This window comes from Dermochelys coriacea, chromosome 2, assembly GCF_009764565.3.
Source record: "Dermochelys coriacea isolate rDerCor1 chromosome 2, rDerCor1.pri.v4, whole genome shotgun sequence".
NCBI classification, from domain to species: Eukaryota; Metazoa; Chordata; order Testudines; family Dermochelyidae; genus Dermochelys; species Dermochelys coriacea.
In genome coordinates this window covers 197,705,193-197,728,030 of record NC_050069.1, presented here as the reverse complement: position 1 = coordinate 197,728,030, position 22,838 = coordinate 197,705,193, and the positions used below count along the sequence as shown (strand labels likewise).

At 43.1% G+C, this 22,838-nt stretch overlaps 1 protein-coding gene and 1 long non-coding RNA gene across 2 annotated transcripts in view; one reads left to right on the top strand and one right to left on the bottom strand.

The window, feature by feature from the left end:
- AZI2 (5-azacytidine induced 2) overlaps positions 1-273 on the bottom strand; it is a 44,713-nt gene extending 44,440 nt beyond the window's left edge. The window contains exon 1 of the mRNA XM_038392732.2: positions 99-273. The gene's annotated coding sequence lies outside the window, so the exon portion shown is untranslated. The remainder of the gene's footprint in view (positions 1-98) is intronic.
- On the top strand, positions 261-21,216 carry LOC122458945. Its single transcript, XR_006279311.1, has 3 exons — positions 261-380; positions 1,536-1,565; positions 19,102-21,216. It is a non-coding gene; the product is annotated as an uncharacterized LOC122458945 (long non-coding RNA).
- Positions 21,217-22,838: the final 1,622 nt, after the last annotated feature.

The window sequence follows — 22,838 nt, the reverse complement described above, 5'->3', positions numbered from 1 at the left end:
GGCTGAGAGCGCTTGTCACCGCTCTCCCCCCCCCCGGCCCGGCCCGGCCCGGCCCGGCCCATCTGCCCCATCCCCTCTGGGGAAGGACCGGAGCTGACCTGCCGGGGGGTTTCCGCTCGGCTCCGGTCACTGGCGGGCGGCGGCGAAGAGGAAGCGGCAGCGGCCGCCGCGGTCTCTACTCGGGATCCTCCGGGCTCCCATCACCTCCGCCCGGGGGCCCGGCCTGACGACGCCGTTACCAGGACCTCCCGCCCCCTCAAGGAAGTCAACAAACCCCTCACGTGACACCAACGTCGCTCTTCGAAGGGCTCCGGCGGCTCCCGGAAGACGACGAGGCGGGACTACACCTCCCGGCATACAGTGCGCGGGCGGGACGTGACGTAAGTGTAGCCCCGCCCCCTCATATAGCCACAGAACTTCGGTACTAGGCTCTGTGACTAGGGCCGCCCCTTCTTAAAGGGACCTCCTTCTCTTGCAGGCGCCAGCGCCCTCGCCTGCCCAAGTGCGGCAACAGCGACCCCCTTGCACAGCACACGTGACCCTTGGAAAGTATTGCTGCTCCCTGGAGCATCGGGACCGTTCTGTGTTCCTGTGCAAGAAGCATTGGACGCCGCCGAAAATCGTGCGTGTCCCCTCTGGATGTCTTTCCAGATGCTCCCAGCCTACTTTTACCTGCCACCCCCCTTAAATATTACTCTTCACCCATCTATCACAGGGGACATTACACACATGCATAGGCAGGGGTAAATATTAAAAGGAGATAGATGAGGATATTCATAGAACTAGATAGCTCAAAGAAACTACCTATACATTCAGAAGTATAACAAAATTATTAATTGGCTACCCCAACACGGCCATTTCATACCTGTATTCAAGGGTGCTGGAACTAGGGGTAAAAACAACAAGGAGTCCTTGTGGCACTTTAGAGACAAACAAATGTATTTGGGTATAAGCTTTCCTGGGCTAAAACCCTCTTCATCAGATGCATGGAGTGGAACATACAGTAGGGAGGTAGAAATACACAGCATATGAAAAGATAGGAGTTGCCTTCACAAGTGGGGGGGGGTCATTGCTAAGGAGCCAATTCAATTTAAGTTAGAAGTAGGTAACAGTTGAGGAGAAGGAATGGAAGTCACTTTTGTAGTGTTAATGAGGCCAATGTAAACAAGGGGTTTGGCAACACACCCCTGGCTTGTTCAATGGTTTTCAGCATCCTCATTATAAAATTTGTTCCAGTTCCACTGCCTGTATTCAATGATTACAAAGATTTCTCTCTGATCAATATCCTTAAGTTTTTTTAAAGAAACTGTTACATCCACTTAGTCTCATAGAGTTTAAATGATTTCTAAGTACTGCTCCAGGGCAGTGATCCTGCAGACATTTTATGCAGGTGCTTAACTCTGAGTATGTGAATACACATAATGAAGTCAGGTACACAAGTGTTTGCAGGATCAGGATCTGGTTTTTAGAGCATCTAACATTCTAAAATTGATTGATTATATAAAAGGCCCATTTTTTTGTTTTTGCTTTTGCAGGGAAGCTGCTACTTGACCAATGGGCATTTTGTAAGTAGCATTTCTTGGCTGACTGCTAAAACACAACAGCTTGTGCATTTTTAAAAATTTGTATGCAGTATCTTAATCACAATGATTCAATGTGAACATCATTTTTACTGCTTATGCACAATGTTATAACAATAGAGGAAATGGAAATGAAGTATACAGTACAACAATCACTTCTTTTGTCAAGCAACCACTGAAATATTCCAAACTAAGTTCTGCCTGTTGGTTTGAACAATCAGGTACATTTCTTCATGAAGTGAACAGAAAGTTCAGGGCATTGTTATTAGAGATACACAAGTGTTTTTCTTTGTTCAAAGAAAAAATTACCTTCCTGAGATTTAGATTTTTTTTTTCTCTAGTGACTCAAAATAAAATCATCATGGCTAAGAATCAGAAAGCCATATTTCCCTTTATACAATTAACAATTATTTAACCAAAGAAAAACAAACCACTTAGGTAACAATACATCTAATCAACATCCGCTACTTTCTAATCCAGCTACTCAAACTGTGTAGACCAGGCTTGAGTAAAAACAAGGGGCGTATTCTCCACCACTTTTCACCTTTTGTAATCATTTACATCTATGCAAGTAGGTATAAAAAGCTGCAAAAATCATAGGAGTGGCTTTTACACTCACTTTGCCACAATGTAAATGACTACACAAGTAGAGGTAAAAAAATAATGAGAATCAGGTTCCATGGGTGGGATCCACAAGGGTACTTAGATACCTAAACCCCAGATTTAGGCACCTAAATCTGAGGTTTAGGTGCCTAAATCCCAGTTTAAGAGTTTTGTGATCCAGAAAACTCCTGCCAAACCCTATAGGCACCTAAATTTACGTGGCATCTAAGTTTTTACAGTAAAGAGTTTCTGAGGTGTCTACATTTCTATCTCTGAGCATGCTGACTGTCGTCTCACTCCAGACATCTGGACACATAAGCTTCAGAGCAATCAACAAACTGGGGGAAGACAGGTGTTTGCTTGCCTATCTTGTGTGTGGGGCCTGAATACCATGAAAAAACAACCTCAGGGCAGACTCTAAAGAAATAGAGCACAAACCCCAAACTGGTTGTGTGTTTTATACTTTTCAGAGTAGCAGCCTTGTTAGTCTGTATTCGCAAAAAGAAAAGGAGTACTTGTGGCACCTTAGAGACTAACACATTTATTTGAGCATAAGCTTTCGTGAGCTACAGCTCACTTCATCGGATGCATTTGGTGGAAAATACAGAGGGGAGATTTATATACACTCACAGAGAACATGAAACAATGGGTTTTATCATACACACTGTAAGAGGAGTGATCACTTAAGATGAGCCATCACCAGCAGCACGGGGCGAGGGAGGAAAACCTTTCATGGTGACAAGCAAGGTAGGCTATTTCCAGCAGTTAACAAGAACATCTGAGGAACAGTGGGGGGTGGGGTGGGGGGGAGAAATAACATGGGGAAATAGTTTTACTTTGTGTAATGACTCATCCATTCCCAGTCTCTATTCAAGCCTAAGTTAATTGTATCCAGTTTGCCAATTAATTCCAATTCCGCAGTCTCTCATTGGAGTCTGTTTTAGAAGTTTTTTTGTTGAAGAATAGCCGCTCTCAGGTCTGTAATCGAGTGACCAGAGAGATTGAAGTGTTCTCCAATTGGTTTTTGAATGTTATAATTCTTGACGTCTGATTTGTGTCCATTTATTCTTTTACGTAGAGACTGTCCAGTTTGACCAATGTACATGGCAGAGGGACATTGCTGGCACATGATGACATATCACATTGGTAGATGCGCAGGTGAACAAGCCTCTGATAGTGTGGCTGATGTGATTAGGCCCTATGATGGTGTCCCCTGAATAGATATGTGGGCAGAGTTGGCAACGGGCTTTGTTGCAAGGATAGGTTCCTGGGTTAGTGGTTCTGTTGTGTGGTGTGTGGTTGCTGGTGAGTATTTGCTTCAGGTTGGGGGGCTGTCTGTAAGCAAGGACTGGCCTGTCTCCCAAGATCTGTGAGAGTGATGGGCCGTCCTTCAGGATAGGTTGTAGATCCTTGATGATGCGTTGGAGAGGTTTTAGTTGGGGGCTGAAGGTGATGGCTAGTGGCGTTCTGTTGTTTTCTTTGTTGGGCCTGTCCTGTCGTAGGTGACTTCTGGGTACTCTTCTGGCTCTGTCAATCTGTTTCTTCACTTCAGCAGGTGGGTATTGTAGTTGTAGGAATGCATGATAGAGATCTTGTAGGTGTTTGTCTCTGACTGAGAGGGTGGAGCAAATGCGGTTATATCGTAGAGCTTGGCTGTAGACAATGGATCGTGTGGTATGATCTGGATGAAAGCTAGAGGCATGTAGGTAGGAATAGCAGTCAGTAGGTTTCCGATATAGGGTGGTGTTTATGTGACCATTGCTTATTAGCAGTGTAGTGTCCAGGAAGTGGATCTCTTGTGTGGACTGGTCCAGGCTGAGCTGGATGGTGGGATGGAAATTGTTGAAATCATGGTGGAATTCCTCAAGGGCTTCTTTTCCATGTGTCCAGATGATGAAGATGTCATCAATGTAGCGCAAGTAGAGTAGGGGGATTTGGGGACGAGAGCTGAGGAAGCGTTGTTCTAAGTCAGCCATAAAAACGTTGGCATACTGTGGCGCTATGCGGGTACCCATCGCAGTGCCGCTGATTTGAAGGTATACATTGTCCCCAAATGTGAAATAGTTATGGGTGAGGACAAAGTCACAAAGTTCAGCCACCAGGTTAGCCGTGACATTATCGGGGATAGTGTTCCTGACGGCTCGTAGTCCATCTTTGTGTGGAATGTTGGTGTCACAGCTAACCCACAGTGGCTATTCTTCAACAAAAAAACTTCAAAAACAGACTCCAACGAGAGACTGTGGAATTGGAATTAATTTGCAAACTGGATACAATTAACTTAGGCTTGAATAGAGACTGGGAATGGATGAGTCATTACAAAAAGTAATACTATTTCCCCATGTTATTTCTCCCCCCTACCTCACCCCCTACTGTTCCTCAGATGTTCTTGTTAACTGCTGGAAATAGCCTACCTTGCTTGTCACCATGAAAGGTTTTCCTTCCTCCCGCCCCGCTGCTGGTAATGGCTCATCTGAAGTGATCCCTCTCCTTACAGTGTGTATGATAAAACCCATTGTTTCATGTTCTCTGTGTGTGTATATAAATCTCCCCTCTGTATTTTCTACCAAATGCATCCGATGAAGTGAGCTGTAGCTCACGAAAGCTTATGCTCAAATAAATTTGTTAGTCTCTAAGGTGCCACAAGTACTCCTTTTCTTTTTTTGTTTTATATTTAGGTTTCATCAACCAAGTATCCAGCGTGAACTCCTCAAGCCCTATAACAGCCTTAACATGAAGTCACAAACATATTGGAGTACCCAAGAGGACTATCTTGCCATCCAGGCAAGCTTACCTTTGTGATAGATGGTCCCTCACACCAAAAATCACAACAATATTCAGGTTACTCCCAGTCCCAAAGGATGAGTCACTTAGCCCAGGTCAAATGCACCTTAGATCCTATACCAAAGACAATGCTTGAAACCAATCCTATAAGAAAAGCTATCTAAAGATTTATTAACTAAGAACAATAAGTGAGAGTTACTTCCAGAGTTAAAGCAGGTAAACATACACAGACAAAAAGAAAAGGAGTACTTGTGGCACCTTAGAGACTAACAAATTTATTAGAGCATAAGCTTTCGTGAGCTACAGCTCACTTCATCGGATGCATTTGGTGGAAAAAACAGAGGAGAGATTTATACACACACACACACACACACACACACAGAACATGAAACAATGGGTTTATCATACACACTGTAAGGAGAGTGATCACTTAAGATAAGCAATCACCAGCAGCGGGGGGGGGGGGGGGGGGGGGGGGGGGGAAGAGGAGGAAAACCTTTCATGGTGACAAGCAAGGTAGGCTAATTCCAGCAGTTAACAAGAATATCAGAGGAACAGTGGGGGGTGGGGTGGGAGGGAGAAATACCATGGGGAAATAGTTTTACTTTGTGTAATGACTCATCCATTCCCAGTCTCTATTCAAGCCTAAGTTAATTGTATCCAGTTTGCAAATTAATTCCAATTCAGCAGTCTCTCGTTGGAGTCTGTTTTTGAAGCTTTTTTGTTGAAGTATAGCCACTCTTAGGTCTGTGATCGAGTGACCAGAGAGATTGAAGTGTTCTCCAACTGGTTTTTGAATGTTATAATTCTTGACGTCTGATTTGTGTCCATTCATTCTATTACGTAGAGACTGTCCAGTTTGGCCAATGCACATGGCAGAGGGGCATTGCTGGCACATGATGGCATATATCACATCGGTAGATGCGCAGGTGAACGAGCCTCTGATAGTGTGGCTGATGTGATTAGGCCCTATGATGGTATCCCCTGAATAGATATGTGGACAGAGTTGGCAACGGGCTTTGTTGCAAGGATAGGTTCCTGGGTTAGTGGTTCTGTTGTGTGGTGTGTGGTTGCTGGTGAGTATTTGCTTCAGATTGGGGGGCTGTCTGTAAGCAAGGACTGGCCTGTCTCCCAAGATCTGAGAGAGCGATGGCTCGTCCTTCAGGATAGGTTGTAGATCCTTGATGATGCGTTGGAGAAGTTTTAGTTGGGGGCTGAAGGTGATGGCTAGTGGCGTTCTGTTGTTTTCTTTGTTGGGCCTGTCCTGTCGTAGGTGACTTCTGGGTACTCTTCTGGCTCTGTCAATCTGTTTCTTCACTTCAGCAGGTGGGTATTGTAGTTGTAGGAATGCATGATAGAGATCTTGTAGGTGTTTGTCTCTGTCTGAGGGGTTGGAGCAAATGCGGTTATATCGTAGCGCTTGGCTGTAGACAATGGATCGAGTGGTATGATCTGGATGAAAGCTAGAGGCATGTAGGTAGGAATAGCGGTCAGTAGGTTTCCGATATAGGGTGGTGTTTATGTGACCATTGCTTATTAGCAGTGTAGTGTCCAGGAAGTGGATCTCTTGTGTGGACTGGTCCAGGCTGAGGTTGATGGTGGGATGGAAATTGTTGAAATCATGGTGGAATTCCTCAAGAGCTTCTTTTCCATGGGTCCAGATGATGAAGATGTCATCAATGTAGCACAAGTAGAGTAGGGGCATTAGGGGACGAGAGCTGAGGAAGCGTTGTTCTAAGTCAGCCATAAAAATGTTGGCATACTGTGGGGCCATGCGGGTACCCATCGCAGTGCCGCTGATTTGAAGGTATACATTGTCACCAAATGTGAAATAGTTATGGGTCAGGACAAAGTCAAAGTTCAGCCACCAGGTTAGCCGTGACAGTATCGGGGATACTGTTCCTGACAGCTTGTAGTCCATCTTTGTGTGGAATGTTGGTGTAGAGGGCTTCTACATCCATAGTGGCTAGGATGGTGTTTTTAGGAAGATCACCAATGGACTGTAGTTTCCTCAGGAAGTCAGTGGTGTCTCGAAGATAGCTGAGAGTGCTGGTAACGAAGGGCCTGAGGAGGGAGTCTACACAGCCAGACAATCCTGCTGTCAGGATGATAATGCCTGAGATGGGGTGTCCAGGATTTCCAGGTTTATGGATCTTGGGTAGCAGATAGAATACCCCAGGTCGGGGCTCCAGGGGTGTGTCTGTGCGGATTTGTTCTTGTGCTTTTTCAGGGAGTTTCTTGAGCAAATGCTGTAGTTTCTTTTGGTAACTCTCAGTGGGATCAGAGGGTAATGGCTTGTAGAAAGTGGTGTTGGAGAGCTGCCTAGTAGCCTCTTGTTCATACTCTGACCTATTCACGATGACGACAGCACCTCCTTTGTCAGCCTTTTTGATTATGATGTCAGAGTTGTTTCTGAGGCTGTGGATGGCACTGTGTTCTGCATGGCTGAGGTTATGGGGTAAGCGATGCTGCTTTTCCACAATTTCAGCTCGTGCACGTCGGCGGAAGCACTCTATGCAGAAATCCAGGCTGCTGTTTCGACCTTCAGGAGGAGTCCACCCAGAATCCTTCTTTTTGTAGTGTTGGCAGGAAGGTCTCTGTGGGTTAATATGTTGGTCAGAGGTGTGTTGGAAATATTCCTTGAGTCTGAGACGTCGAAAATAGGATTCTAGGTCACCACAGAACTGTATCATGTTCGTGGGGGTGGAGGGGCAAAAGGAGAGGCCCCGACACAGGACAGATTCTTCTGCTGGGCTAAGAGTATAGTTGGATAGATTAACAATATTGCTGGGTGGGTTACGGGAACCATTGTTGTGGCCCCTTGTGGCATATAGTAGTTTAGATAGCTTAGTGTCCTTTTTCTTTTGTAGAGAAGCAAAGTGTGTTTTGTAAATGGCTTGTCTAGTTTTTGTAAAGTCCAGCCACGAGGAAGTTTGTGTGGAAGGTTGGTTCTTTATGAGAGTATCCAGTTTTGAGAGCTCATTCTTAATCTTTCCCTGTTTGCTGTAGAGGATGTTGATCAGGTGGTTCCGCAGTTTCTTTGAGAGTGTGTGGCACAAGCTGTCAGCATAGTCTGTGTGGTATGTAGATTGTAATGGATTTTTTACCTTCAGTCCTTTCGGTATGATGTCCATCTGTTTGCATTTGGAGAGGAAGATGATGTCTGTCTGTATCTGTGCGAGTTTTTTCATGAAGTTGACAGATTTCCACTCTATACGGCTAAATTCAGTGCCTTGCATAATGACATGTTTCAGAGTAGCAGCCGTGTTAGTCTGTATTCGCAAAAAGAAAAGGAGTACTTGTGGCACCTTAGAGACTAACAAATTAGACAAATAAGCTACAGTGTTAAGTCTCAAAAGGTAATAGAAGTTGCTGTAATATGCAAATGCTGTAAGTCCTTTAGAGCTAACCCCAGCCAAGCACTGGGGAACTCTTGCTCATGCTTAGAAATTTTCACCCCTAAGAGTTCAAGCAGCATAGAGCGATCCAGTTTCTTCTAGTCAGGGATTTTTATTCCCTTCCCCCAGAATTCAAACTGATGGGACAAGTCATCGTGCACGTCTTCATGGCAGACATGCCAAACCCGTGGAAAAAAACGCAGAAATTGGCCTTGTTTTTCGCTTAATTGGCTTGTGAGTTGCTTGTTGGCTAGTTTTTGGCTTGTTGCTTCTTTTTTTTATCAGCTCCTGGCCAGGAGGGGAGGGAGTCAGGGGTCACAGTCCCAGTCTGCACGCTGGGGGGATCTAGTAACAAAGTATTGGGATTCTTAGGGATTGGCATGTTTGGCATTGTTTTGAAATGGGATCAACTTGATTTTTGGCTTATTGTGAAAGTCAGGGGGTGCTTATTTAGGCCGTGAAAGTTGGCAACTCTGCTTCAAGGGCATGCATATGCGGGTCAATCAACAAAGTTTTTGTCCTTTGATGTTTCACAATGGTTCACTTGGTTTCAATGGGCCTTGTGTGCAGAACCTAGCACCTTCTATAGGAAACCAGCATTTTACATTATTTAATGCTTCTTTCCTGTTTAATGAGTTATACAAGTTAGAGGTTTACAGTTGAAACACTTAATATAACTTTATAAGGTGGGGTACAGATGTTAAGTGAGATTAATTCATGCAGCACCCTACAAGCATTTTATAAAGTCTAAACACATTTTTATAAATCTAATGCCTATTTTAATAATACTAACACACAGGTGAGCCAGACTGGTTTAGAGCTATACATTCATCAGTGTTCCACTGGGGCACCTGGTCTTCCAGCATCACAGGTGTGCTCAGATACTGCCTACTAGGTCAGGTCCTAATCAAAGTCTAGCTGCCAGAGGAGGTAGAACTGCTCCCCATCTTTTAGTCTACTGGTTAGAACATTCTCCTGAGTGACTTAGATGCAATTCCTTCTTCCCCATCAGGATGGGGAGAAAGGATTTGAACAGGGCTCTCCCACATTTCAGGAAAATGCTCAAAGCACTGAGGTACTGGATAATCTGATACAATCTATCCTGTTGAAGCTGTTCCACTGCAGCTAAATAGTGAAAGAGTGATTGGAATAGGGGAACTGGACCCTTGCTCTTCCATGTCCCAGGTGGTTGGTCTAACCATTGGACAATAGAAGCGCTCTCTCTCTCTCCCTCTCTGAATAACTGTTCCACTGAGTATAAATACTTAAATAATCAGGAAAAGGCACTTGCATACAGCCTGACTTTAGATGCCTATCTCCATGATAAGGATGGGACAGTCACCGGCATCTCCCATTGCCTAGCTTAGGCAGCTCCCGCCTAGCGCCATGGCTTTTGTGAATCCCCTTCTAAAGCACTTGTCTCTCCCCAGTGATTGTATAGGGACCTTAAGCACCTCATTCAGACTTTGTGGCTTGCAGTGTTGTTCCTGTGGTTTTTTTTTTTAGGCACCTAAAAGTTAAATGCCACAACACCAAGCATTGCAATATCTATGTCCCTTTGTGGAGCTGGACGCAGGTGTTTATATTTGGTGCTGAGTTAGTTTGTAATATAGTTCACCTGTTCTGACTAACGATGTCAAGCAGAAACATGACTACTTTTCCTCAGTCCAATTCAAGATGAGAAGGGAATAATTCCCACCTACTCACTATACAGGAGTTTCCTTCCAGGTACCAGAAAGCCCTTACTCAACAAACCCAATCCACATAGATTCCCTGGGGAGGGCAGCTGGTTGCCTAGATCACCACTGTTGTCCTGTACTATTTAAAAGATAGATGGGAGGTTTTTTTCTGTGTCAAAATCAAGGCAGAGTGCTTTTGTCCCTTTTGAGTTCTCCAACTGAGGCCCAAAGGGACTGTATACCATGTCACAAAGTGAACTGAAGAAATGAATCAAAAAGAAAAGGAGTACTTGTGGCACCTTAGAGACTAACAAATTTATTTGAGCATAAGCTTTCGTGAGCTACAGCTCACTTCATAGCTCACGAAAGCTTATGCTCAAATAAATTTGTTAGTCTCTAAGGTGCCACAAGTACTCCTTTTCTTTTTGCGAATACAGACTAACACGGCTGCTACTCTGAAACCTATCTTTATTGTTCATATATCTCTAAGACAGGTTTCAGAGTAGCAGCCGTGTTAGTCTGTATTCGCAAAAAGAAAAGGAGTACTTGTGGCACCTTAGAGACTAACAAATTTATTTGAGCATAAGCTTTCGTGAGCTATGAAGTGAGCTGTAGCTCACGAAAGCTTATGCTCAAATAAATTTGTTAGTCTCTATGATATCTCTAAGAAATGTCTTAATGTTGTACAAGAACAGTTCAAAATATTTTGTTATATTTGAGTTAGAAATATTACCAAAAATTTAGGTCAGAACAATGCTGGCTTTTATATAAGCTCAAAGAAGAACAGACCTCTATTTTCAGCTACATCTAGAATCCATTTTTCTATGCTATTAAACCACTGCACCAAATCCTGAGGTCAGTTCTTAAGCTCCTATCCTTCAATTTACACTGTACATGCAGCTGTACTAACTTCAGTAGGGCCCTGTGCAGGTGCAGCAGTCCATCTATATGTTCTAAATTGAGGATCAGGGCACCATCAGGCAAACTACTGTTGACTTGGATGGGAATTAGCCAGAATTAAATCTGAGTAAAGACGTAAGGATTTGACCTGTCCATTTTAATATGCAGCTATTTAAAAAAAAATAAGATTTTCAACATATAAGACAGTTAACTTTACAGTATTTCCCCTCACCCTGCCTATTTTTTCTGTGTATCAACTTAGCATAATATTATATCTATTGTTACTTTCACACACTTTTTTAAATTTGCCATCTTGCTTTAAAAAATGAATCAGGAAAACATGTTGATAGAGTGGGGACTAAGTGCCAGATTTTTAAAGATATTTAGGTGTCTAAAAATGCAGGGTTTTTTTTAATCGGCAGTTAGTGGATTTTCAAAAGCACCTAGGTGTGAGGGAGTTAGGGATGTAGGTCTGGATCCACAAAGGGTCTTAGGTACAACCTCCCACCTAAATGCCTAAATCCAAAATTTAGGTGCCACTAAGGTCCTCAAAACTCCTGCTCACCTGCCACCTAACACTGTAGGCACTTAGAATTCCTCGGCACCCAATTTTTGCCATGAGATCCCTGGATGTCTAAGGGTATGTCTACGCTGTAGTTAAAAACCCAGAGCCTTGGGCTAACGGGCTGTTTAATTGTGATGTAGAGGCTCGGGCTAGAGCCCAGGCTCTAGGACTCTGTGAGGTCGGCGGGTCCCAGATCTCGGGCTGCAGCCTGTGTCTGAACATCTCCACCACAATTCAATAGCCCCTTAGCCTGAGCCCTGCGAGCCTGAGTTAGCCAGCGCAGGCCAGTTGTGGGTGTTTAACTGCAGTGTAGACATACCAGAAGTTTCTGCCTCAGGGCATGCACATCATGTTTCACTGCATGCCTAAGCCTCAGAGGGACCCACAAATCAGGTGAAAATAGATTTTTTCCTTCCTAATTCACTTGTAGGGCCTGATCTGATAGGCATACTCAAAACATTCCTATCAAATTGGACCCTCCACAAAATCCAGGTGGAGGAGGGGGTTCTCGTATAACTTTTAGCCAGGTGGTTAGAGTACTCACCAAGGATATTGGCGACTCAGATTTAATTGCCCCTTTGTGTAAGAAGGAGAAGGGAGATCCCTATTCAGATCCTTTCTTCCTTTCAAGCAGAGGGGGGAATTGAACCTGGATCGCAAACATCCTGGGTGAGTGCTCTAATGACTGGACTAAAAGTTGTAAGGGAGATGCCTCCTCTACTTTTTGCAAGCAACCCCTTTACCTCAAACAAAATAGTTTTGGCCCCTAACTTCAGGAGGAGATGCCTACCTCCCATCCATATTTACATGCCTAACTCCATGAAAGGGGCCGTGCTTATGACACACCCCTCTTATTGGCATCTGTTATTGGCTAGCTTAGGCAGCTGCCTGCCTTACATGTAGGCTTTTGTGGATCCAATTCTTAGACAATTATCTCTCCCCAGACATTGTATCGGGAGCCTGGGGGCCTAACTCAGGCTTTGTGGATTCCAGTGATTTTTCTAGATGCCTAAGTCCTTTTGTGGATCTAGGCCCTAGATACTTTTGAAAGTCCCATGAGGCTCCTGACTACATCTTTAAGCACAAAATATTTTAAAAATCTGGCCATAGCCGACTCAAGGTCATGGGAATCTTTCACTTCGTCATTGGCTCAGAATCAGCTCTGGTCTGATAGGGTCAGACTGTCAAAAGCTATGTGGGCACCTAAGAATACATGTTAAGAAATAGGTTAACCTGCTTAAGTGCTTTTGAAAATCCCACTAGGTGTCTGTTTCTGTACCTTTAGGTGCCTAACTACCTTGAAAATCTGGCCCTACTTGATGAAAAGTTACTAAAAACTGATGTCTGTTCAATAGCCTATATAGTTTAAGTTTGGTTACAAATGGACATGAAGGACTGTTCGTTTCTTTTAGAATCAGCCCCTCTCGCTGTATGAGGCAGGCATACTGATAAGGCAATGTGATGAAGCTTGCACTGCTGCTGCCAATGTTGTCCTTATATTTCGACGTGTTACTTCAGTTATTATGCATGATCACTAAGTTCACTGTAAAGAAAACCCATTTTAGATTCCTATTTTCATTCAATTATATTTTCTAAAAGACCTCATCACAGTCATAATGAATACTGCTTGCTGAACACCATGCTGAACACAGATGTTGCAGTTGGGCAAAATAATCCACCATCTGTGCAATCTCTCCTCTGCAACCAATGAAACGGTTGCATGCAATTTAGCTATGGCCTGATTGGTTGAGTTAATTCTGATATCACAATGGTCTACACTACTGGCATAGATATGTGCTTTATTGTAGCTGTACACCACAGAAGTGTAATTTGTAAAGTCAAAATTACTGAGAATTTAAAATATTCACAATAACAGACCATCAATCCCAGCAATAATTGAACCTGGTGATATTCTAAAGAAAAGGCGCTCTCAACCATGTTTATAGCTGTTTCCATTGCTTCACACTGACTCAACAGACATTCTAGGCTTTGGAGTGACACACAAACAGAGTGACAAGCCTGGAATCTTATTATATCAATATTTTTATCAACTAGAGTATAAAATCTATGTCCAATTTGGAATCTGAGTTTGGCCAATACTGGCAAAAGTTGTGGTAGAGGAAAGATCTGTATGAGTTTAAAAACATCCTAAAGGAACTGATCTATGTAGGGTGACCAGATCACAACAATAAAATATCGGGACACATTGGGGTGCCATCGGCCCCACCACCACTCCACCCCAGACCACACCTTCTTGTCCTTCCTCACCCTCCCACCCACTGCTGGCTTGCTGAGTCCTCCTCACTCCCCACACCAACCGCCCCTCCCTCCCTTGCCCCATGAGACAATATAAGTGATTAATGATAATAATCCCTTGAATGGCCTTTGAGTCAGGCCAATGGAGAGTCCTGGCTTTCCCCTAATACACTCTTCCCTTAGCCATGTCCCGTCCTGGTATCCTTGAGCTCCACATGGATTTGAACAGGCTATATTGTTTCTAAATCACAGTATACCCTGGGAGCCTAATCATGCTAGCAGGTTACTACCTGTGATCCCAAGGGAAGACTGTGTATCAGGATTTGGCCCTAAATATCTTGACTCAAGCAAAACCCACAGAGCAAATCCCTACTGCTGACAGTCACACCCCAGCCTGTGCCCTGAGGTCAGGACAGTGTGTTAGAAATATTTACCTTCACTGGGAAGGACTTTCTAGGAGTCTGTAGTGACCCTACCACTTGTAACTTCTGAGCTCATCTTTTCAGTGTCATAATGTGTCTTTCATCACAAATCCTGCGCTCTGCCTAGGCTGGGGAATCAACTAGAGGCTGAGAATCATAGAATCATAGAATCATAGAATATCAGGGTTGGAAGGGACCCCAGAAGGTCATCTAGTCCAACCCCCTGCTCAAAGCAGGACCAAGTCCCAGTTAAATCATCCTAGCCAGGGCTTTGTCAAGCCTGACCTTAAAAACCTCTAAGGAAGGAGATTCTACCACCTCCCTAGGTAACGCATTCCAGTGTTTCACCACCCTCTTAGTGAAAAGTTTTTCCTAATATCCAATCTAAACCTCCCCCATTGCAACTTGAGACCATTACTCCTCGTTCTGTCATCTGCTACCATTGAGAACAGTCAAGAGCCATCCTCTTTGAAACCCCCTTTCAGGTAGTTGAAAGCAGCTATCAAATCCCCCCTCATTCTTCTCTTCTGCAGACTAAACAATCCCAGCTCCCTCAGCCTCTCCTCATAAGTCATGTGCTCTAGACCCCTAATCATTTTTGTTGCCCTTCGCTGTACTCTTTCCAATTTATCCACATCCTTCTTGTAGTGTGGGGCCCAAAACTGGACACAGTACTCCAGATGAGGCCTCACCAGTGTCGAATAGAGGGGAACGATCACGTCCCTCGATCTGCTCGCTATGCCCCTACTTATACATCCCAAAATGCCATTGGCCTTCTTGGCAACAAGGGCACACTGCTGACTCATATCCAGCTTCTCGTCCACTGTCACCCCTAGGTCCTTTTCCGCAGAACTGCTGCCGAGCCATTCGGTCCCTAGTCTGTAGCGGTGCATTGGATTCTTCCATCCTAAGTGCAGGACCCTGCACTTATCCTTATTGAACCTCATTAGATTTCTTTTGGCCCAATCTTCCAATTTGTCTAGGTCCTTCTGTATCCTATCCCTCCCCTCCAGCGTATCTACCACTCCTCCCAGTTTAGTATCATCCGCAAATTTGCTGAGAGTGCAATCCACACCATCACCCACCCCTGAAACCCCTGAGGCATCACCCACCCCTGAAACTTCAGATTCTACCCTCATTTACACCAGTGCAAATTTGGAGTGACTCCACTGAGGCCAGGGTGATAACTGGAGCACAGATGGAGCCCTTCCTCTGGAATGGAGCATTCAGAAGGAGACAGCAGGAGTTTGTCAGTGGTGATCACAGTAAAATTATTCTGGGAAGGGGGCTAATTTCTGAAAAGTCTGGTTCCCTTTAGAGCAGCCGCGTGTGCCCAGAGAGGCAGTGTCTGGATTGCCACTCAAGATGTCAAGGCCATACGATTTGTGCGCCTTTGGGAATGGCTGGGGTCAGGGAGCTAGGTTAACAGCAAGGCTGCCATGTGCGGGGCACTCCCACCGAGTTAAGTCAGGTGCACGCCCCCCAGGGGCAGCCCCTGCTCACCAGTGTTGGTAAGTGACTTGGTAGCAGCTTAGCAGCACTCAGCCCCAGCCTGCCCTGGGCAGAATCAGAAAGTGCAGAGCTTCAGCAGCAGCCTCTGCGGGCCTGGCTGCACATGATCTGCTGGGGGCAGATGCAGCTATTACTTCTGCAGGGCACCAGCTCCTCTCCCCCGACCCTCCCTCCCCCCAGTTGCCCATGTAAAAACAGGCTGGGAAAGAAAAGCTTGGAAATGGCAACACTCCACTTCTAGCAGCCTCCCCAGTGGAGCCGCATCTTATTTTAGAGCTGGCGGTTCTAGCCCTTCTGCTGCATCCACAGAGCTGGCCCAGAGGGACTCCCTGCCCGGCTCTGGGTGCGAGCTGCCCTACCCAGCCCTTCTTAGGGGCACCCCAAGCGCAGAGAGGTCCCGCTCTAGGGCTGTCACTCAGCCCTGGGTGCCAAGAGCCATTGGAATGCTCCAGCCCTGGGGCTCGGCTGGGAGTCAGCAGCGCCCCGGGCTCATTTGGCTGGGGTGGGTTTTCCTCTCTGTTGTCACTGCAGAGTGAGTCTCCCGGATGGCAGAGCTTTCAGGGGGGTGCTGCCCCCACCCCTTAAAATAAATGGACAACTTCAGTTCACTTTGGATTGGATCCCAGAGCTCATTCACAAAGAGTGGGTTTGGATCCAGTGCAGTGCTAAGCCTGGTCACAAAGAACTGGCAGGTGACAGCTGAATTGAAATGTGACTTCTGTTCACAGCCTCAAGGAAAGGCTCAGTGATCGCCGGGAGGGGTGGGACTCTGGGGGGAGGGGAGGTGCTCTGGCCTTGGGGGGAGACCTTCCCCAGCCTTCTCACCCCGTGCCTGCCCTCTGCTCGCCTCCTCACTCCCCCGCCAGACCCCCTTGCCTGCCACGAGACTCCCCCCACTCGCTGCTGGCTCGCGGCTCACCTCCTCACCCGCACTGACTTGCTGTGTCCCTCCTTACTCACCTTCTCACCTGAATATCGGGACAAATGGCATCCTGATTGTACAACAGCTGGGAAGTGGGACAAAGGGTTAAATATCGGGACAGACCCAATTTTATCAGGTCATCCGGTCATCCTAGATCTATGCTAAATTAAAATCAAATCTTGTTCTGTTTAATATGATAGGTTAGCTCAGTGATACTCAGACCTCAATGGTTCAGGAGTCACATTAGCGATCAACATTACCTAAAAGAGCCACAGTAGTGTGAATTAATTGTTTCATTTAATATATATATATATATATATATATATATTATTCTGACCAAGTATTATTTCATCAACTACAATAGGTTAGTAACATAGTAAAAGCAGCCTGATTGGTTTATAATTAAATCGCATAGTGTTTTAATATCATGTGCTGCAAAGAGCCACAGGAGGCACATTAAAGAGTCACTTGCGGCTCCCGAGCCTTAGTCTGACTATCATTGGGTTAGCTAATTTGGTACTGTATACTTTTCTGAAAAAATACTCTGCCAATATTGACTTATGAACCCATATATTCAAAATTAAAAGAATTGACCAGTTATTGCTCCAGTATGCAAGAGCAGAGATAAATGCAAACTACTGGAGTGGGATATAGATAAAAACCGTACAAAGCAATAACTGGATTTAAAATCAGACATAATGTTGCTGAAAGACTACAGTATATTCAATTTAATTACAAACTGAAGCTTCCCATTTATCCCAATTGTTTTTCAACTTTGATTTCCAATAATGAATGTGCCTCAGAAATTTAGAAAATCAGCATAAACAAATCAAAATTCCAGGACTTTTATGTTGTAAGGTGAGAAATTATCAGTAGACTACTATATAGTTTTCATGTGTATTTACATGCATTCAGAATGTCATTATCCTTGCCACCCTGTAGTTTGTTCATTGACACCTCATTCTTTTTTTAAAATATATTTTGTTCAATATTTATGTATCCAATCTCAGAGTCAATAGCACTAGATACACACAGCAACATGTTATGTTGACGTAGGGTCTCACAATGCTCTTTGGGCTTGATCCAGCAAGTTGTTTAACACTCTGTCCTGAGTAACACAACACTTAAGCACATGCTTAATTTTAAGCATGTGAGTAGCCCCATTAATTTCAATTGGTCTTTTTATTGTTTGAAGTTAAATGTTTTAATAGATTAAAACCAGAGTATTCAGCACTTGCATGATCAAGGCTTATTATTTTAATTAAGTGGAACTACTCACATATGTAAAGTTACTTATGTGCTTAAGTGTCTGCAGGACCAGGTCATAATTCTTATCCAAAGATAGCAACTTTATTTTTTTATCTTTTAAACAAATACAATAAGTCATCAATATACTCAGATTTGAGTATGAAATTAGGGACTTTAAATACAACAATAAGCAGTTAGGGCCCAATCCAAGTAAGACATCTTGGGCCAGGACCTCAACTTGTGTAAATTGTCATAACTCAGTTGAAATCAATGGAGCTATGGCACTTTATACCAATTGAGGATCGGGCCCAACGTATATGTATTGCTTCACAATTAAGAGAATACAAATAATGCAAAGTATAAGATTGAAAAAGTAAACAGGAAGAAATTTGCATTCCAGGTTTTGTACAGGAAGGTTAGGAAATATCAGATTTTATGGCTAACAGCTATAATATCTGAACAAGGCTTTGTATTCACTCATCAACAACTGTTCTAGAGCAAAAACAAACAATTTTTGGGTGATAAGAGGGTCAGAGATTTTTTTTGTGTGATTATTAGAGCTGGCATAGGCTCCAAAAAAGATCTCTCTCATTCTTACTGTATTAGATTTCATAAAATAATTAGCAATGAGCATATTAAGGAACATAATTCATAGAAAATGTATAATCATTATAAAATTGTGCACATATGTTAAAATTCTAAATTAAAGTCTTTATCTTAAATATGTCAATAACCCAAGCAACATAAATTGTAACTGAATCATACGTGAGGATTGCATGCTCACAAATGCTACAAAATTAGTTTGGAGTAAAAACACCATCTTACTATGCCTCCTAATTCATTTTTAAATAAAGCAGCTAAAATATTTACCGTGCATTTCCCTAGGCTTTTCCTGGAATACTTAAACATCTACAGTGTTTAATGTTACCTCACTGTACCCTTGCTCTGCTGTGTGAAATACAGGGTTTCTGCAATAACACTCTGTGTGATCTTGTGCTAGTGCAAGAAAATGGCAAAACTTCCATTAATTTCAATGGTACAGGATCAAGCCCACTATGAGGCTTCTATAGCCATTAGCACAGACCCTGGGAAGCCCACTGACTTTAATGGGAATCTACATGGGAACAAGGGTACATGCTAGCAGTTCTTCATGAAGGATTGGGGACTAGAGGTGGATTCTTCAATTAATTAGTTTTTTTGTTTTTTGGTTTTTTTTGGTACTAACTGCTTTCCAGCCAGATGACACACAGTGGAACATGGTATACTAATAGAGACTGACACAACAAATGAACTGAAAAAGAGCTTCCATACTACTAACCAAACGAGCTGCAAGGGGCCCCCCATCGCTCACAGTGGCTGGGAGTTGCAGGGCCCCCGCCACCAGTGGCGGGTGAAAGTTGCAGGGCCACCCCACCAGCCACCCTTGGGCTGAAGAAGAAAATGTCCTAGAACTCTCTGGAAGTCATGGATTCCGTGACTTCTGTGACAAAATCTTAGCTTTAAACATAAGCAACATTTAAATAGTAAGTATATTTGATGATACCTGATTGTGCACTTACTATTTAGTGTGAAATTAAATACAAGTACTGCTGCAAAACAAGGAACACATTTGTTTTCTAAAATATACTACTCAAAATGACAAACTAAATACAAAATGTTAAACTTAAATATCATTTTTCCCCAAATCTTCGTTAGCATTCAGTTAGTGTAATGTTAAATTTCTCCCAGCCATCCTGTAATTTACAGAATATTCACAGTGAAAATGTAGCAAATGAGTTTCACTGTCTTAGAGATAAATGGCATACATGTAGACCTATGCAAAATGAGAGAGAGCAGTTCTATTAATTGTTCAAAGGCAAAAAGGAGCATTGAGTAAATGTGATATAATGCTTAGAGCAACGTTTTGGGATTACAGTCTAAAGACCCCATCTTCCAATAAGTAATATGTGAGCATACCCCTGTATCCCTGAAGAGCTCATTACAGGATCAGGATCTAAGTGTGTTGGGATATTTTTTTAAAAATATCAAAGCCAACCAAGTAAAGTAGTGAGATGTGGAGGAGTGTATGTCTGATGCTCTTTGTTCCATTCTTAGACACACCAATAATTTTGTTAGATATAAAAATAAATTCAAACAAGATATCCAGAGTTACACTCACAGTAAATATAGGTTTTAACATGAGTGGGCTCATACGCCTTGTAAAAAGGTGGACATAAGAGGGTGGCATGGTTCTTATGTTGAATGAACCTATTAGCTGGAGTTATAACACACCACTGAAGCAGATGCATCTTGTTATAAGTAGATATAAGTGAGAGGAGAGCACCCATGTAACTAGGAAAAAAAAAAAAAGGTTGGTGGGAGTTAAATAGAGTGGTTGAGGGAGGAAAGTCATATGGCTGGTTATGATTAGGAAGATATTTTAGGATGAGTTTATATTTTAGTGACATAGTGACTTTCTGCTGTTTAAGGATAAGAATGGCAGGACTCTGCTCTAGTAGCAACCAGTAAATTTTAATATTAAAATAGAATAATGCAATATTGTTATTACTAAAAAAAGCAAATAGTTATGCTGAAAAAAGGAAAATGACATAAAAGCTGAAGATTTAAGAATTAACACAAGTTTTGAAAGATGATACTTATATTATTCCAAGTTACGGATACTCATGTATTCCCTATTAAAACATAGAAGTATAGGTGGCTTCATCGAGACTCAACTGGGGTCATGTTGGCTCATTTTTAAATTTTGTATTATATCACTCATTAAACTGTAAATTGTGAAATACAGCATAAGGTTTAGAGCAATTACTATAGCTACCAAATCTTATATCTGAGTTTCAGATGAATTAGTCATGAATATGTTTCTAGCTTGTAAAAAACTGGTAAATTGTAGAAGTGTACTTTGTCTCTTTTCAAAGTGCCTATATTTCTTTTCACAAAGGCCCATATCCTCAAAGGTAGTTAGGCATAGCTCCACTCTGTGGTGCAATGCCTAACCTCTAGGAAGTCTGCTGTCTAGTGGAATCTTCAGTCCCAAGTTAGGTGTCCAGGTCCCCATACAGTATATGGGGAATGTTAAGTGCCCAAGGAAGGTATTCTCAGAAGCCAGCAACTGGAGTGGAGTGAAATGCTGAGGACAGCAGCTTAGGGGCCACCTCAGAGACAGGCACCTCTCTGTCAGCTTGGGATCCTCAGTTGTGAATTCTGTCCTACAATTAGGTATCAAAACCAGGTCAGCTGCTTAGGATGCCTATGCTTTAGCAACTTAAACCCATTAGGATGAAACTGATACCTTGAGTTTTTTGTGCAAAATGAGAGTCAAAGTGGTTAGAATAGCCTGGTGGTTAGGGTACTCAGGCTGTGAGAGAACTGGATTCAAATTCCTGCTCTATCTGAGTTATAGAAGGAATGTAACCCCACATTGCAGGGAAGTGGACCGTAGGGTCAGTTTTTCTGGCATGCTGAATATTTAATTATTAATACAAAGTTGAACAGCTCCAAAAGCAGAGATGCAGAAAGGTCCACCCCAGCATAGCCTGCTGGTTAGGCTATTTGAACTGAAAACTGGTTCAGATCACTGCTTCGAATTAGGCAGGGATTGTAAACCTGAGTCTCCTGCATCCTAAGTGAGTGATCTACGCTGGGAAATGAACGGTACAGCTCATTACCTGTGAAGCAGCCTCAGCATTTAGGCAGCTTTGCAAATGCTGACTGGTGGAAACTTAGATGCTTACAGGGTTAGGATGGTCTCTACTCTCCTCGGAGAGTTGTGCTGTGTACATAAGACATGACTATTCTTGGACTGTTTTAGAATTTAGCTGTCAGAACCAGGGATGCTTCCATTTAATCTACTCTCTTGTCATGGATACGAGAATTTAGTCCTTGTGCTATGCATCCTGGCATAATTTCAGTCTTCATTACTAAAGAGAAAAAGATCAGTTGCAAATATGTATAATTTTAACACTACCAGAATGAAAGACTGTAGCTGAGGTTCATTTTTTGGTAGAAGTAAATTGTGAAGCTTATGGTCAGGGCTTATTTTTTTAAAAATAAATATGGGTAAAACCCTGGCCCCATTGAAGTCCATGGCAAGCAACTTGCTTCTGTACTCAGACCTCTTCAACCATCTACCAGTTTGCCTGACTTCTAGACACCCTTTATGGTCACTTATGCCACCACAAGACATGATGGTGGAATCTGGTGTAATGAGTGGTAAGCAACAACAGTCATTAATCACTCTCTTGTCACCGACCCAACTATCTGCCCACCAGGTTTTGACCTACCAAGACACTTGTTGTCATCCCTGAACTGATGTCAAACAGGACAGAGCAACTGTGTGGCCAATCTTTTCAAATTAGGTTTCTCTAACGACCCGGTGTAGATACGGTCAACTTCAGACTATATTGTATATCCTTGACAAGTGCCGGCTAACTTACATCAATGGCTGGCTACCGGCTTTTCACCTGGCTGATGACAATGCTATCAAATGGCTAGGCACACTGTGCATGTGCTGAGAGACAGACATGGTTTATAATAGCTATTCCTGTATGTCCTCTAGTCATTATAAAAAACTATTCCTGGAATATATGCTTCATACAAACACCCACAAAGGAATAAAGTGAAGGATTCTTCCCATCCATATTCCTCTGCAAAATGATAAAAGCTATGTTGAATTTTTACCAAATTATTCACAGGAGCAGTCTGGTAAAATAATGTTAATTTATGTAAATATTCCCATTTAGCCACTGAATTGTTGCTGTGTGTGGTATAGACTGTAGCACATTTCTTAAAGGGCTGGTGGTTAAAATGGCAAATAATGCCCACATCCTACAACCCAGAGGATAGATAGTTCCTAGCATGTCCCTAAGTGGAATCAAACTTTTATACATTATTATGCTAGGAGGTTGGATGAAACTTTACTAAAGCTGGTGGGCTTCATCAAGATAAATGTAAGGAACAACCAAGCGCCTTTATG